The sequence below is a fragment of the Eublepharis macularius genome, chromosome 11, assembly GCF_028583425.1.
Source record: "Eublepharis macularius isolate TG4126 chromosome 11, MPM_Emac_v1.0, whole genome shotgun sequence".
In the NCBI taxonomy this organism is placed as follows: Eukaryota; Metazoa; Chordata; class Lepidosauria; order Squamata; family Eublepharidae; genus Eublepharis; species Eublepharis macularius.
Window position 1 is genome coordinate 21,606,459 of NC_072800.1, and position 15,329 is coordinate 21,621,787.

Here is a 15,329-nt window from a genome sequence, read left to right on the forward strand (position 1 = left end):
AAAGTAGCTTACATTGTTCTCTTCTCCTCTATTTTATCCTGACAACAACCCTATGAGGTAGGTTAGGCTGAGAGCATGTGATTACCCAGCAAGCCTCCATGGCAGAGTGAATGATCAAACCAGGGGATTCTAGGCCTAAACTTTAGTCACTGCACCATACTGGCAAGCCTTTTGCTATATACAAACCTTTAGACACTTATATAACATACAACTGATTTCCTTACAAGTACTTCTCATTTTCTGACACTGATATGGCATCAAGCTTCATGTCTCCAATAAGTGTGACTAGGAGTCAAAGCCCTTTTATGTTTGCAGGATTGATATTCAATTCTCTTTTATGCATCCAACTCAAGAGAAGAGCAACCTATTCTTTTAAATGCTTTGATTATACTGTAAGCTGGAAACATAGTAAGAAAATCCATACGCAAATAGATGACTCTTTTTCATACTTGCTCTCTAACATTGATTTTCCTAGTGTACTTAACTTTACAAGCCACAGTTAAAAGAACAACCAATATTTATTTTTAGAAGACAGATAAATAATAGGTCAATTGCTGTCAGTTCACTTATATCGTAGGGATAGCTGGTGATAAAGTTAAGTTCACTGACTTGTGCAAAATCTGCAATGGAGGACGTAATAAAAATACTGAGAAGTGGCTTCTTTAAAAACGTGAATTTTCATAATGCTATAAGCTTGATTACAAATTACTTATTCAGTGTGTTTATTCAAATGCTACATTGTAGTGGGGAATGCAGATATTAAAGTTATCGGAGTCACCGTTTTAATGGTCAGAGCATAGATCCAAATATCTTACTTATGGGCAGGGCTTTTTTTCAGCAGGAACACGGTGGAACAGAGTTCCAGCACCTCTTAAAAATTGTCACATGGCTGGTGGCCCCGCCCCCTGATCTCCAGACAGAGGGGAGTTTAGATTGCCCTCTGTGCCGCTCGGCACGGAGGGCAATCTAAATTCCCCTCTGTCTGGAGATCAGGGGGCGGGGCCACCGGCCATGTGGCCATTTTTGCCGAGGGCGATTTAAACTTTTAAAAACTTCTCCCCCCCGTTCCAGCTGACCCAAAGTGACATCATTGTGCGGTCTTGAGTTCTACCACCTCTTTTCCCAGAAAAAAGCCCTGCTTATGGGCAGGTGCTTATGCTATACTCGAGCACAGCAGCCTGACTGTATGGGAATTTTAGATGTTGGGCTACTTGTTTTAGGAAGGATGCAAGGATTCATTGTTATTACGCTCTGTTTTTGGACAGAGCTTTGTTTACTTGTCAGAGTCCTAAAGCTAAATCAAAATGGTGCCAAACTGTTAGGAAACAACTTAATTGATCTTCAGCCTAACTCTGGTGAGGATTCATTCAGGAGTTCTGAGACAGACTGCCCTTATCTGATGCACTTTCACATTCCAAGTGTAAAGCAATAGTGGAAGCATATTCTGTATTTCTGGTGCTGAAGACACAGTGGCAAGAAAAAGAATCTGATATTTGTTACTCCCCTCTTGTAAGCCTGGCATTTGTCAATTTATCATCAAACATACAGGGGCGGATAAAGTAAATTAAGATAAAGAAGCACAACGGCATTGCCACACAGATTAAAAGAAGTGAAGCTGAAGACGCTAACCCAGTATGATGAAAAACAATGCATCCAGCTGTAGAAATTGTTAATACTTATTTTAAATGCTCAGAAATCCATCTACATTTTCAGCCTTTTATCAGTTTTTCGTGATAATGCTGAACGAAGATGAAGAAAACAGGGTCTTGTCAACTCTTGGAATACTTGAAGCTTTATAAGGGCAGTGATGCGGAATACTATTATGTCACTACAAAAGGGGCTTTTCTGACTGCCGAAATTAAGAGCTTTTAACGGTTCATGTTGAATGATAATGGATAATGGAAATAGATTCTGCAATGATGTGAATACAAAAAGAAATTGCACATCATTGCAGCATCTATTTCCTTTGTTGTTGGATTGTTATTATATTGCATGCAGCACATGGTTGTGGGTGGCCAGTTCCTAACCAAATTAGAAGCAGTGTTGTCCCTTTTTTCAAACCATCCATGCATTGGACCTTAATCACCTGCACTGAGATTGAAGCATTTTTCTTATTGTTCAGGGCCTGAGTCCAGAAATGGAGTATGCTCACTGGAGATGGGCACAAGCCGGAAAAAAATGAACCGTGCAGTTTGTGGTTCATGAAATGGACTTTCATGAACCTGTTCGTTTGGTTCATGAAAACGTCATGTCCAGGTCAGCAAATCATCACTTTCGGGTCAGCAGAAGGTCACTTCCGGGCCAGCAGAAGGTCTGCAGGAAGTCCATCCCCTGTTGCTTAGGAAACTGATAGATAGGCGCCAGGCTGTCTGCAGTAACGAACCAAAAACCAAACCGAACGAACCAGCCTAAAGTTTGTGGCGGTTTGTCAGAAATAGGCTCTGACGAACCACTGGTTCACAAACCACGAACCAGCCCGGTTCGTCACGAGCTTTGGTTTGTATTTCGGTTCATGCCCATCTCTAATGCTCACCATTGTCATGACCAGTCTGGATCACATCAAGCTGTTATCGAATGACCTCTGCCCACTTTTTTTCCCTCTCAAATCAGGAAACAGCTGTGAACAGTTAATTTTAAAGGCCTATTATCATTGAAAAGCTCATGGTAATGCAGTCCATTCAATATGCTGGTTGTGAAAATGTTTTCCATGGGTTCTTTAAAAGCTCCTTGGATATTCCTTGATGGAAAAGATCAGTAATGGTAGATAAGTTTCCATGAAATGGCGTACAAACTTACATGAAGATCAATGTTGATCTTCACTTATAATGTACAGTTGTAGGAGAGTGAGTATTTGGGAAGCATTATCTGCCTATATAGGTGAATGAGGAAGCTGAGGTGAATGGCAATGACCTGAGTACACCACAGAAAGGATTTCTAAGTCTTCTGCAAGTATGCAGAGATTTCATGGCAGAGAAGTCAGTATGGAAGCAGTTTCTTAAAGATGGAAGGTTTTTTTTGAAAAAACAAATGCTGCTCAAAAGAAACTTCTGGTATTTTTCTTAATGAGACCCTTAAATGGTTCATTTCATAGCTCTGTTGCCTTCTGGAGCAGTATGGTAGAACTGGATGAGTGTCTATGTATCGAGAGCAGAAGTGGGAAATGTTTAGCAGTTATCCTGTCTTTCTAATAAACGTTATTCACATTAATAAGAAAGAACATAGTGTTTGTTGCTCCCACCACACACTGAACCACTTTCTACATTGTTAGGGAAAACCTAATTCCTAATGTGTGTCCCACAGGATGACATCTGGTGATAACATTTATTCATTTGGAACTGCAATTTCCACTGACAGTTTTTTTTTAAAGAACTATTTGGTACCGCATCAACTAAACGCCCACCTTAGTCCATCCTTAATTCACTCGTCCTTAATTCACTTATATATCATATCTAAGAAGAAGCTTCCCGTATAAGACAGTTGGTTACCAAGGGAGAGTTCTGATTATTTTAATTAAAGCAAATGTCATAACAACTTACTGTAAAAATTCATACAAGTCTTGTACTAATTACAGTGATACTGATTAGGTGGGTTTGTTGTGCTTGAGGCTAAGTTCTTCGCTTGCTATTAAAGGGAAATGGGGACCGAGTTTTGAAATGAGCTGTGACTTCTAATGTGGCAAGAACGGATTTAACAGCCTTTTCTATCTGTTTTTTAAAAGACTGGTGATCAACTAGTTCTCTGCTAGCATGAGTTGATAAAGGAAGGCATCTCTCATAACATTTAAATGATAGCTGTGTAAATTGTGTGCTGGCGCTCTTTACAGTGTTTGCCCTTTGGGTTTACTTCACAGTTGATTGAGTACGGAAAACTTTGGCAAATGTTTTCCTGTTGCACATCTGTTCATCAAATACTCATGGAAATGGCCTGCTTACTTGTTCCTTAACCTTTTAATTAAGAAACATGGCATGTATAAATAGCCCTCAGGTTTAAGCCTTAGGGATCTGATATGTAGAACAGTGCAAAAATCAACATGTTTGGGATTCTCCTGTGTGATGCTTTCTCAGTGTTTCTATTGAAGGAATCGTCATCAATCTTTCGGATTAATACTAAACAGACATGTACAATATATCAAGCTGTGAAGATGTGTGGGGGACCAATGTTTTAAAAGCCTCAAATATCTTCTATATCGTGTATAGTTCAGCATGAACATTATTGAATTAATAATTACAACTGTACCCAGAGATTGTGCAGCAAGCTGTTGTACTCTGAGACTGCAGTAGCATACATATTTAACTGGAAGGTCAACTCCACTGACCATGGTTGAACTTACTGCTGAATAGATGTGTATGGGATTGTGCCACACAATACCTAAATGATTCTTCGTTGAAAACTATAGGGAGTTGAAAATAAAACTTTGGGTCAGATCAGCGAGCTTTTCCTCTCTGTCTTGCCCGATTCTCCTCCATTCTATCCCACATAGCTGTTGTACATTCAGCTCTCATGATTTTCAACACAGGCATTTTTGATGGACAAAGAGGAAGTCCTCCTCCTTCTTTCACCTGCAGAAAAGCTGGATGGATCCAGTTCATCGTATTAAAAAGCAAAGTTTTAATTATCTGGGCTTAAAACCAGTGATTTGTATATGGCTCATTTCTGATAGCAGAAGGACACTTCCCAGTCTTGCTTTCTGGGCTGAATTCCCGCAAGTCTTCTAAGATATAAACCAATAAACAAACAGAAGTTAACTTGTATTTTAGACCAAAAGGTTCAGAAAATATTTGTGACAAGAAGTAGTGATATTCTTTACTGTAAATACTGCTCCATCCCAGTAAATCAGAATCGATGGTTTGTTTCAGACTTGACAATAAAACCATATTTGTTTGTTTGTTTAAAATAGTAATGTGCACACCTTTCTCCTGAGCACCTTGGGAGTCGTGATTGCCCCGGTGTGAACAAGCTTTCTGAAAAATGTTGGTTCAGATGCTAGTGTTTGGAAAGCTCCCCTCCCACCCCCATTCCTGCTTCCCCCTTCCTTCCCACCCCTTCCTATTTTTCCCTAAGACTGGCTAGGGACAGCAGGAGAGGGGGGAAATGTTAGGTTCTTTTTTTTTATGTACCAGAAATGAGATTTAGCATGTTCTTGTTTAAGCTTTTGGGGAAGAGTCTCTGCTGGAAGAGGTAAGGTGGAGGTCTCAAAATTCTTCATACCAAATGACACAGAGAAGACCCATGATTTAATCTGAGCTGGACTAAATTGTCTTGGGATGGAATCTGTTGTTTCAGTTCTCCTGGGGCCATTTGTTCACAGAGTTTTCGCCCACTTGCTATTTTCGTTGAAAGCAACTACCTCCGGTCAGACATTCCTGACCTCTTAACCAGCATGGAACGGGCCCAGGTGAGTAGGCCACATTGGCTGCACATGCCATTGACTTCAGTGAAATGCAAGCAGCCTAAGTGTGTGCAAGATGGAAGCCACTGAAAATAATAGTCATGGGGGACCAGCAGGGCAGTAAAAGCCCTCTCCAAGGTTGAGAGCCAGCAGCCCAAAGAGATCTTAAATGTTAAAAGTGCATCAAAGATCAGTTTGACCCCAATGTGAATGCTGTTTTGGTGTGGAAGGGATCCAGATGCTACAAATATTTCTACACAACCACTTCAGTAGATGACCTCATTCCTGACGCCTGAATGAAATGCGGCCAGCAGTTTTTAGTGTGCAAAGAACTAACCCACTGAAATTTGTTGTGGCCTTGTTTTAGCACAAAGCATCATTTAAGAGGATTGTAGAATCATCTGTGCAATTTTGCTCTTACTTGATTGTCTTTTTTTAAAGCAAAGCAAGGGGATGTCTGTGTTAATAGGAACAATAGATCAGACAGCGATGAGAAATCTCTGAATCGCATCTTCCTCTACTAAGCGTTTAAGGCTATTTGGCCAGAGCACAAGGAGAAAAGTGAGCTGAAAGGTAAAAATAAAACCTCTGCTAACTCTAGCATGGTATGTGGCATGAAAGACAGAACCAGCCATGAATGTGGAGCCTAGAGGAGACGCTCAAAGAGCATCCATGATGTTCTCTGAGGAGTGAGGACAAAGTTCGAATCTTTAAAGATGTATAAGCATTCATGTTTCAAAGCTCACTTTCTAAGATACTTTAACACATGAAATCTTATACACTGGAGAATTTTATTGGTCTTCAGGACGCTCCTAGACTTGAACTTGTTCTGCTAATATAGAATAATAATATGGCTAGGCTACCCACCTGAAACTCCCTAAGGGTGGTGAGAGATAAAAGGCTCCCTAGGAGTACCCTTCCTCAGTAGAAGAGCAACATTCGGGACCAGTCGCACCTTAAAGACCAAGTAGGTTTTCAGGGTGTCAGAGCTCCGAGGGAGCTCATCCCCTGGAAATCTAGTTGGTCATTAAGGTGCTATTGGACCCGAATTTTGCTCTTCTGCTACAGACCAACATGGCTTCCCACCTGCAACCACCTTCCTTAACAGCATACAAGGCAACCAAAAAGAACACTTCCTCATCTGTTGTGCATGGGGATTTTAGAGATCAGTTTTTGAGAGGATAAGGAGTGGAGCTTCCTTTGCCTGAGAATTCTTTTGCCCTGAAATCCATGGGTTCAAAATATGACAATACAAACCTCCAGAACTTGGTGATTGGCGTTCCACTTTCCCATACATGCTCCAGCTTTACAAGAAGTCCGTAGAATAATCACAAAATAATAGTGTAGTTTTGTTTGATGAAAAACTGGTGGAAATTTTATTTTTCATAAAATAAAACAAAATAATCACAAAATAGTAAACCCTGATAATAATCAATTTCATTTATAGCATAGTATATATCAGAAATAAAACAGAGCAAAAGAAAGAGACCATGGGCCAAACTACAAGTGACGAATGACACAGGTTGGACACTTGTCAGCTTCCCTCAAGTTTTGATGGGAAATGTAGGCGTCCTGGTCTTGCAGCTTGGCTCTCCAACTGCTGTCGAATGGACTTTTCAACTGTCACTTGTCCAACATTCCGCCAAGCTGCCTACATTTCCCATCAAAACTTGAGGGAAGCTGACAAGTATCCAACCTGTGTCATTCGTCACTTGTAGTTTGGCCCCATATGAGCCGTTTGTGAACATTTTAAAAGGGTAAAATGAATGGGGGGGGGTTGCAGTGGTGGTAAGTTCTGCTTCTGACTAATACGTGCTCATTGAAGTAGATGCATAGAACTGGCTGCCGATGGCACTCTCTGTGCAATCAGAAATCCAGAGTTCCACTCAAGGAGAGTTTCAGCATGTGTATTTTTATGTATGCATTCATTTCTCATCTGCCTTTCTCACTGAAACTCAAGGTGTATTACACAATTAAAGCTACGTAGTAAGAACTGTGAATAAAACTGGATTCTGTAACTAGAGCAATGCACTAAAACGTTGTAATAGAGCTGGGTTTGCATTAAAAATGCAATGCAAACTATATAATGTATCCAAGAAACAAAACAGTGAAAACTGTTTAAAAGTTTCCCAGTCATGGACGACAACTTTGTTCCCAGTTTTGTGTTGCATATAAGCTCTATGCGTATATTCCAACCAATGCCTGTATGTTTGGGGTGGAACTTGCCCATTATCACACACTACCCCTACAGTACACACACATTCATCAGCACTTCACAATGTCTGGAAAGGGCTGTGACTGTTGGGTACATGAAAGTTTGTTTTTATCATCTTGCACCACACATGGGAACCTTAACTCATTTTTCATATTCCTGAAAAGTGATCTGCTTTTAGTCATACTTAATTTTTTGCTGTATATGTATGTGATGATTCCATTGCGATCCAGAATGAAGTGTTAGTGAGGTAGATGGTAAGAAGAGCTGAGTGAATAGCTGCAGTGACTGTAAATTTACAAGATGTCTTTAAGATTACTTCTAGTCATGAACTGTCTTTGAGCAGTTACAAGTGTTTTCAGGAAATTGATTCAAGATGAGCAAAATTTGTGGAAAAGAAAAGGCCGTCCCATTCTTGGTTTGTGGTCTTACAGACTCAGTGTGAGAGGGAATATCGCTGCATATGTTTAATTTATTGTTTTGAGAGCAATTAGTTTTGAATAACAACTTCCTTTCATTTACAGTTTAGTGTGGGTTGCATCTGACCTGTCATTTAGGGCACACGGAAATGATTGTTTGATGACAGGCAGATGAATTTAGTGGGATTGGGTATATAGTGCAAATTTCCGTGTTCGTGCTTAGCAAACTCATTTTTGTGGCAAGCGCATATATTTTTATACCTTCTCAATGAAAACACACTTGAAGCATGCTTACAGAACACACAATGTGCCCTGGACTGTGAAGCATTGTTTTCAGATGATCTTTATAACTGATGTGAGAGGGCAAATTCCAGAACAACCCAAACTGTAGAAGATGTTCGTAGCAAGATCCAGTAGACAGACCATTAAGGGGCTTTTACTGCCCTGCTGGTCCCCCTGTGTGACTAAATGTACTCATTCCTCCTCTAGCATTTACTACCTTGCTAACTTTTTTAAAAGTCCATTTTCTTATTTTTAAAATGTTCCTGTTTAACAGGATTGGTCTTTTCTGGGAACTATCCCTAATCAATCACTGTTTTGACTATTGGAGAGAGATTGAGGATGAGTTTTTAAAATGATGTTAGTGTACTCACAGATGTATAGGGTTGCCAGGTCCAGGTTGGGAAATTCCTGGAGATTTGGGGGATGGAGCCTGGAGAGGATGTGGTTTGGGGAGGGGAGGGGCCTCAGATAGATATAATGCCATAGATTCCACCCTCCAAAGTAGAAATTTTCTCCAGGGGAACCCGTCACTTGGAGATCACTTGCAATACTGGGAGATCTCCAGCCACCACCTGGAGGTTAACAAAACAACAGAAGGGCACTGTGTAGTAAATAGCAATGAACAAACCAAGAACGTACAACGGTTGAGTCTAGAAGACCCACCGAATAGAAGCACATGGACTTCTAAGCACATGGACTTTGGAGAATCTGGACTGCTGCCAGAGATTCTTTTGATGCTCTAACCTTTTGCTCAAGGACAAGTTTCTTATTATTCTGGAAATTACTCATTGTAACCTTATTGTATGAACACTTGCTGGCTAGATAAATTGCTATATTTTTGCTTAATTACTAGCGGAAGCATGTTTTCTACCACCTGGAGGTTGGCAGCCCTATAGATGCAGTAGAGTTTTTCAAGGTTTCAGGCCCTGCTCTGCATCTCCAGAAACAAAATATCTTGTGGCAGCAAATACAATTCATACAAATTCTCAGACACAGATCCAGAATGCAGGTTCACTCCTTCAACACTCCCCCCCCCCAAACCATCTACCCAGATAATAAATTTTCCTGAATGTTTTTGAATTGCTCCTGTTTTATAATCAAGTACAACTCTGTTACAAGACTGAACATTCTTGGGACTAAACATTTCAGCCGGCTGGTGAACGTGCCCTGCTTCAGAAACCAGCACAGGGCAGAGTAAATGAATACAGTGTGCATCATGCAAAGAAACTTCAGCAATGTGTAAGGTGTGTGTGATGCTCAGGCTGTGTTCATTGGTATGAGTATGCAAGAATAGCATCATTTCCATCTGTGAAATGTTAAAGGGTGTGTGTTTTGTGGTCACAGAAGCATCCCAGTATGCCTGGTACTCTTGCTGCTCCTCCTTCATTCCCTGAATGTCACTAATAAGCTGCTGCCGTTGCCATTTTTATGTTTTGCCATGACTTGACAGCTCTGCAGTAACCCATCAAATGGTGGTTACAGAGACCATTTGAAGCCCAACTCTGTTCCTTCTGGTCCTGTACAAATTGTTCCTTTGACATAGGACCAGCAACTTGGGCTCTGTGTATGATGAGAAGCAGATCTTCTCACGCATTCAGTGTGCCTGAACCACTTGCAGCAGTTGTCATATCCAAATGGGACAGATCCTATGTGCATAGGTGGAGATTGTGTGATTGATCTCTGAGTGGGCAGAAGTATTTCTCTTCCAAGAGTGAAGGTAACTTATATTTCTTATCGGTGCGGTCTCTCTCAGGGGGCCTTGAAACAAAAGATGTGAGATGCCACTTCCTTACCAGTATTCTGTATCAAGTTCATACAAGCTTACTTTCACCCCTGCGGTCTTCCTCCTTGTTCGCCATTCCACATAGGGCCAAATATCATCCAAAATGGCCCTACAACATCTCAAGCCAGGAAAACGTGGTTAGATGCAGCCTTTCAAGGGTTCTATTTTGTAGGCTCAAGATTCATTTAAAATTCACTAGTGGCAAAGTTTTTTGCACGGGTAGTTTTGCATTGTTCCATTTTGTTTTGTTTTACTTCCTTTATTTATAACACACTTTTCTCCCAATGAGAACCCAAAGAGGGTTCTTCTCTCCTCCTTTTTTATCATCACAAACAACCCTGTGAAGTAGGTTAGGCTGAGTGTGTGTGATTGTCCCAAGGTTACCCAGCAAGTTTTCATAGTAGACTAGAAATTCAAACCTGGATCTTCCAGATGCTAGTCTGATGCTACACCATGCTAGGAAGATTGTTTCCATAACCAGTTGCTTTTTCTCTTTAACCAGGTGGAATATATGGCTAGGTACATTTAGGACTTTTATTGTTGAGTGCCCTAAACCTGGTCTGTTGATGCCTAGCTTCACAATCAGAAAGCACCTATCACAGAGTGTACTGCCAAGCTTCCTAGTGTGCGTGTGGTGAGCTGTGGAATTTGCTGTGAAAGTCAGCATGAGTTTAAGATACCATGTTTTTCCTTTGAGCAATGAAGGTGTCTTAAGATGAAATTATCAACCAATTAGATGTCAGTGGAGGATTCTGTCTAAAAGCATCAGTGTGTCACTATCCTTTTTATTAAAAGGGAGATCACTTGGATGAACACAATGAATTGGAAAGTAGCATCTTTGTAGCTTAAGATACAAACTCCTTGTAAGCTAATCTGCTGATTCCCGCAATCGTTTTTTTAATCGTTGAAGTGATTCCTGGGAAACTCCTTGAGGAAAGACACATTCAGTATTTGTTGTCCCCCCTCCACTGGTTGCCTCAGCCCAAAAGCTCAGTTACGTTAAGCAGCTTACAAGACTCAGAGCCAAACTAGACTTCATGTGTGACATAAGTTGAGGCACGGATGCCCGATCAAAATCACTGTCACACGGAAGAGCTGGGGAACTTACCTTGAAAGTCCTCTGTTTGGCTCTAGAGAGGGGGAAGGAGGGGCTTCTGGCTTCCCTGCTACACCATTTTCACAGCAGAAACAGCCCGGGGAATAGAACAATAGGGAAGCCAGAAGCCCCTCTTTCTCCTTTGCAATGCTCTGGAACCAAATGGAGCACTTTTAGGATAAGTTTCCCATTTCTTCTATGTGACGGTGAGGCAGGTCAGTCACATCTGAGTTGTGTCACACTTCACCTCTCATTTGGCTCTGAATTCTAGGCATATGAAGGGAAAGGTAGTGTGAATAAAAACTTGTGTCCAGGAAATGCTTCCCATAAGTGTGGGAATTTTGTTAGAAATAACAATGTCTGGTGTACTGCAGCAGCAAGAAGTAAGAAGAGCCTACCATGCAGGGGGCAGCAAGGATCACTTAGTTAGGACAGTGAGAGTAGCACCTCTCTTGTTTCCTGGGGGTCATTTCCTTGTCTTGTCTCCTATTGGGCTAAACAGGGCAATATCCTGCTTCTTCTCTCTCCTGCCACACTTCTTCTCTGTCTCTGCAAGATGTAGTCAGATAGCTAGGATCTATCTCTCTCCCTTTCCCTCAAGTATGTAACTTCCTCAAATAAAGCTTTTGCCTCTCTGACCAGCTCGGCGTTTAATTCCGCAGCGTAGTTTAACACTCGCTCTAACAAATTTGTGGTCGATTCCAGTGTGTGAATTTGTGGTCAGTTACAGCAAAACAAGTTTTGTTTCTTAAAATATCACCAACTTTTTCACACATATGTGGTTATGGACTTGTGTATGTCTGTGATCCCCTGATATGAAACGTTTGGTGACTGGTTTGTTTGTTGGGGGGGGATCACTGTAAAACTCATTAAAGTGTGCTTTCCACGTAGAACCAGTTGCTTAAAACTAACACTATTTGCTTGTTTGACAGGTGTTTTTTTAAGGACGAGGAACAAATGCTATTGCTATAGTTGGCAGATGATCTCTCTTTAGGAAAACACTGTGAAATCTTTCCCAGTTAAAATGGAATGACTATCTCTAGCTTTTACTTTTTTATTCCATCCTGACATACGTGGCTCTCCTCTCTTCCATTTTATCCTTGCAACAATCATGTGATGTAGGTTAGGATGAGAGATGGTGAGTGGCCCACAGTTACCCCATTAGCTTAATGGCTGAGTGGGGGTTCCATTTCACCGCCAACAGGGGGTCACAGGACCTGCGTGTACAAAAACTGTCAGATGGAGGCTGTAGTGTGAAGAGGAATTAGATGAGATAGGCTACGTCCTATCCATTATTTTTTTTCTATGGAGGGGTAATCAAATTTTGAAAGCAAGTGCAATGACAAGCAAGACCCCCCCCCCAAGAATAGAAAATGGCCTCATGGCTCAAGTATCACTTTAGATGATGTGCCTGCTCGTTACTGTGCTATCTGATTGGCCTCTTTGCTGTCTTGGGCAGAGAAGAGGCTTTCCTGGTTCTTGGCTATGTGAGATCTATTAATTTGAGATTCCAAGGACTGAAGGTTGCACCTTCTGCCTTCACATTACTTTACTGTTGAACTACAGCTCCCCCTTTACAGGGTTTTCAGTCCTGTAAAACCTGTTCAGCCAAAGATAATGATGGGACAGTAGAGGCAGAAAATTCCTAGTAACTCATCATTGTAGTTCTTCTTGACACTTCCAGTCTAAACGAGAGCTGGTTTTCCACTCCAACTTCCAGTACAAGGTATACAGCATTTTCAACATAAGTGCCAGGGCCAAAAATGATGCCTTCGAAGAGAACTGGGACCACTGGCAGACGTACAGGCTCTGGTCAATCTAGACTTTTGACACTGAAAGCCAAGCTACAAGTGACGAATGACACTTGAACGGCAAGTGAACAGACTCACGTGTATTCCTCCCTGTTCACTTGCGCTCCACTTATGTTCCACTTGATCAAGTAGAGTGTAAGTGGAGCGCAAGTGAACAGGGAGGAATACACGTGAGTCTGTTCACTTGCCGTTCAAGTGTCATTCACCACTTGTAGCTTGGCCCTCTGTGAGATGAAAGAAAAGCTTAGATATACTGAGAGGGTCGAGAAGGGCAGAGTAGTTTACCCATGAACTTGCACGCCTCCAACAAAGATTCCATCGTGTGCTTCTTGTCCATGGAAGAGCACTTGAGCATTCCTTTTTCCTTACTAATCAGTTATACCTAACTGTATTTCAAACTTTAAAATTATTACAAGAGCTTAATGACCAGATACACAGAAACAATACTAATATAGCTGTGACATTATTTTCGTTCTGGAGAATTAATGTCAAAATCAAGTGTTCAATGTAGTAAGGAAATCCATAAGCAAATAGATAAGCCCTTTCTCGCTTGTTATTCACTAACTTTGACTTTCTTTAGCCTTTAAGTGTATTTGCATTTGTGATGGGATGGTCAATATTTATTCTCCTCTGGCAGATAAATAAATGGATTTGGATAGTCTTAGTCACAGCATTTATGTTGTAGTCAGTGCTAACTGTGGAGGAGACAAGGCTCCAGTTCATTGACATTTTCAAGGATGTGCAATGGAAAAGTTTAAACACAAATACTGAGAGGTCTGGTGTGCCTTCATTAAAATTGGTTTGGAATTGTCATTGTATTAACACAAGCGGAAAACCCCCCCAAAAATGTGGAGTTCCCGTCATTGCCATCGTCATCCCCATCTTCCTCTGGCTTGTTTTGGGAAGAGGTGTCTGGGTTGCTGTAACATCTCAAAATAGTGCCTGGAGTCTCACAAGCAAAAGACAGTGAGATGTATGGCTCACAGTTTGCTCTGGTTCTGTATGCAAAGTTGCGTGCTTTTGATCAAGCATCCTGCCATGACATCTGACACCTAATCCTTGGCCAAAGGTACTATACTACACAGTAAGGCCCCGTAGTACAATGGCCCCAGAAGCCTTGGGGTTCAGCCAGGCTGGTAAGGAAATGCAGTATAGTATTCAACATCTCCTGACACTTCAGAGCAATATTTTAGTTTGTCAGCAACATTATTGGTCTGTGGTGCATGTTGGATGCATGCCCAGATCACGGAGACCCTTGGAGAGGGCAGTGGCCTCAATTTATGGGTTTCCTTATCCAATGGCTTGGTAGTAGACCTGGTGATAGGAAACACAATCTGGATCCCTGACTCTAAATACCACGCATGCATTTTTCATATTGTGCTGTTGCTTGTAAGACTAGTGCTTCCTCAACGGGTTCCTTGGTAGTACACAGTGTTGGTTACCTGTTGTGCACCTTAAGACTTGGACCTATCTTTGATTTTTCTAATAAGGAAAAATAAATTCCGTATGTTGTGATAACTGAAAGGAAAGTAATTTTTCAGAATTTCAAGAGAATCTCCTATTTAATCATAAAAGGCTTCTGGAGATGCATTTAACACTGTTAAATCGATCATGTTCTCCGTTACCCTTCTGTTCATTAGCTCGGTAAGAATTTAACATACAAACAGAGCTCCATCTGGACAAGTTATAACTAACTGGCTAAAAGATTCTGTGGGAATTCAGTGGGCATCTGCATTGCACTGGTTCCTCAAAGAACACTTTTCTCCAGTTTTTGCTATTGCAAGCTAATTTTGCTCCTTTGAAATCAGTGAGGCTAATCTTTTAAATCCTTCATTCCAAAACCAGATTTGCAGTCCTGGTTTAGGAGGGGAAGGGCACACCTTCGCTTACCAGTTTGGATGGAATGGCAAATCATGGTTTGTGCTGAACTGAATGTCATAAATAGATTTTAGTACACAAGAGGGAAAAGGAACCTGTGAGCTTGACATAGCGCCACACTGTGGTTTGGATCATGGCTGGGCCAGCCTGTATCTTCCAGGGCTCTCCACGGATTCATTTGACTGATCATATCCCTTTTAAACAACTTAATTGACTACAAATTTAGGACTGATGTGAATTTAATTGTGACCCTATTCAACAGTTGAATTTAACTTATTTGTGGGTGTTGATCAGACATAAACCAATTTGTTTGGTTCATGCTGAACAGCTACAAACACCAGCCAAATAGGTTTGAAGGAACCTGTCAAACAGCCACAGACTGGTCAACATGTAGTTGAACCAATCATAGAAAAATCAGTTCCCTGTTCCTGGCCAGGAAACAGGATGTCAGTTGAAGCA

The 15,329-nt window shown here is 41.2% G+C and overlaps 1 protein-coding gene across 3 annotated transcripts in view; it reads left to right on the plus strand.

Moving 5' to 3' along the window:
• Positions 1–15,329, plus strand: part of EGFR (epidermal growth factor receptor) — a 197,500-nt gene that overhangs the window by 81,094 nt on the left and 101,077 nt on the right. The window lies entirely within an intron of this gene.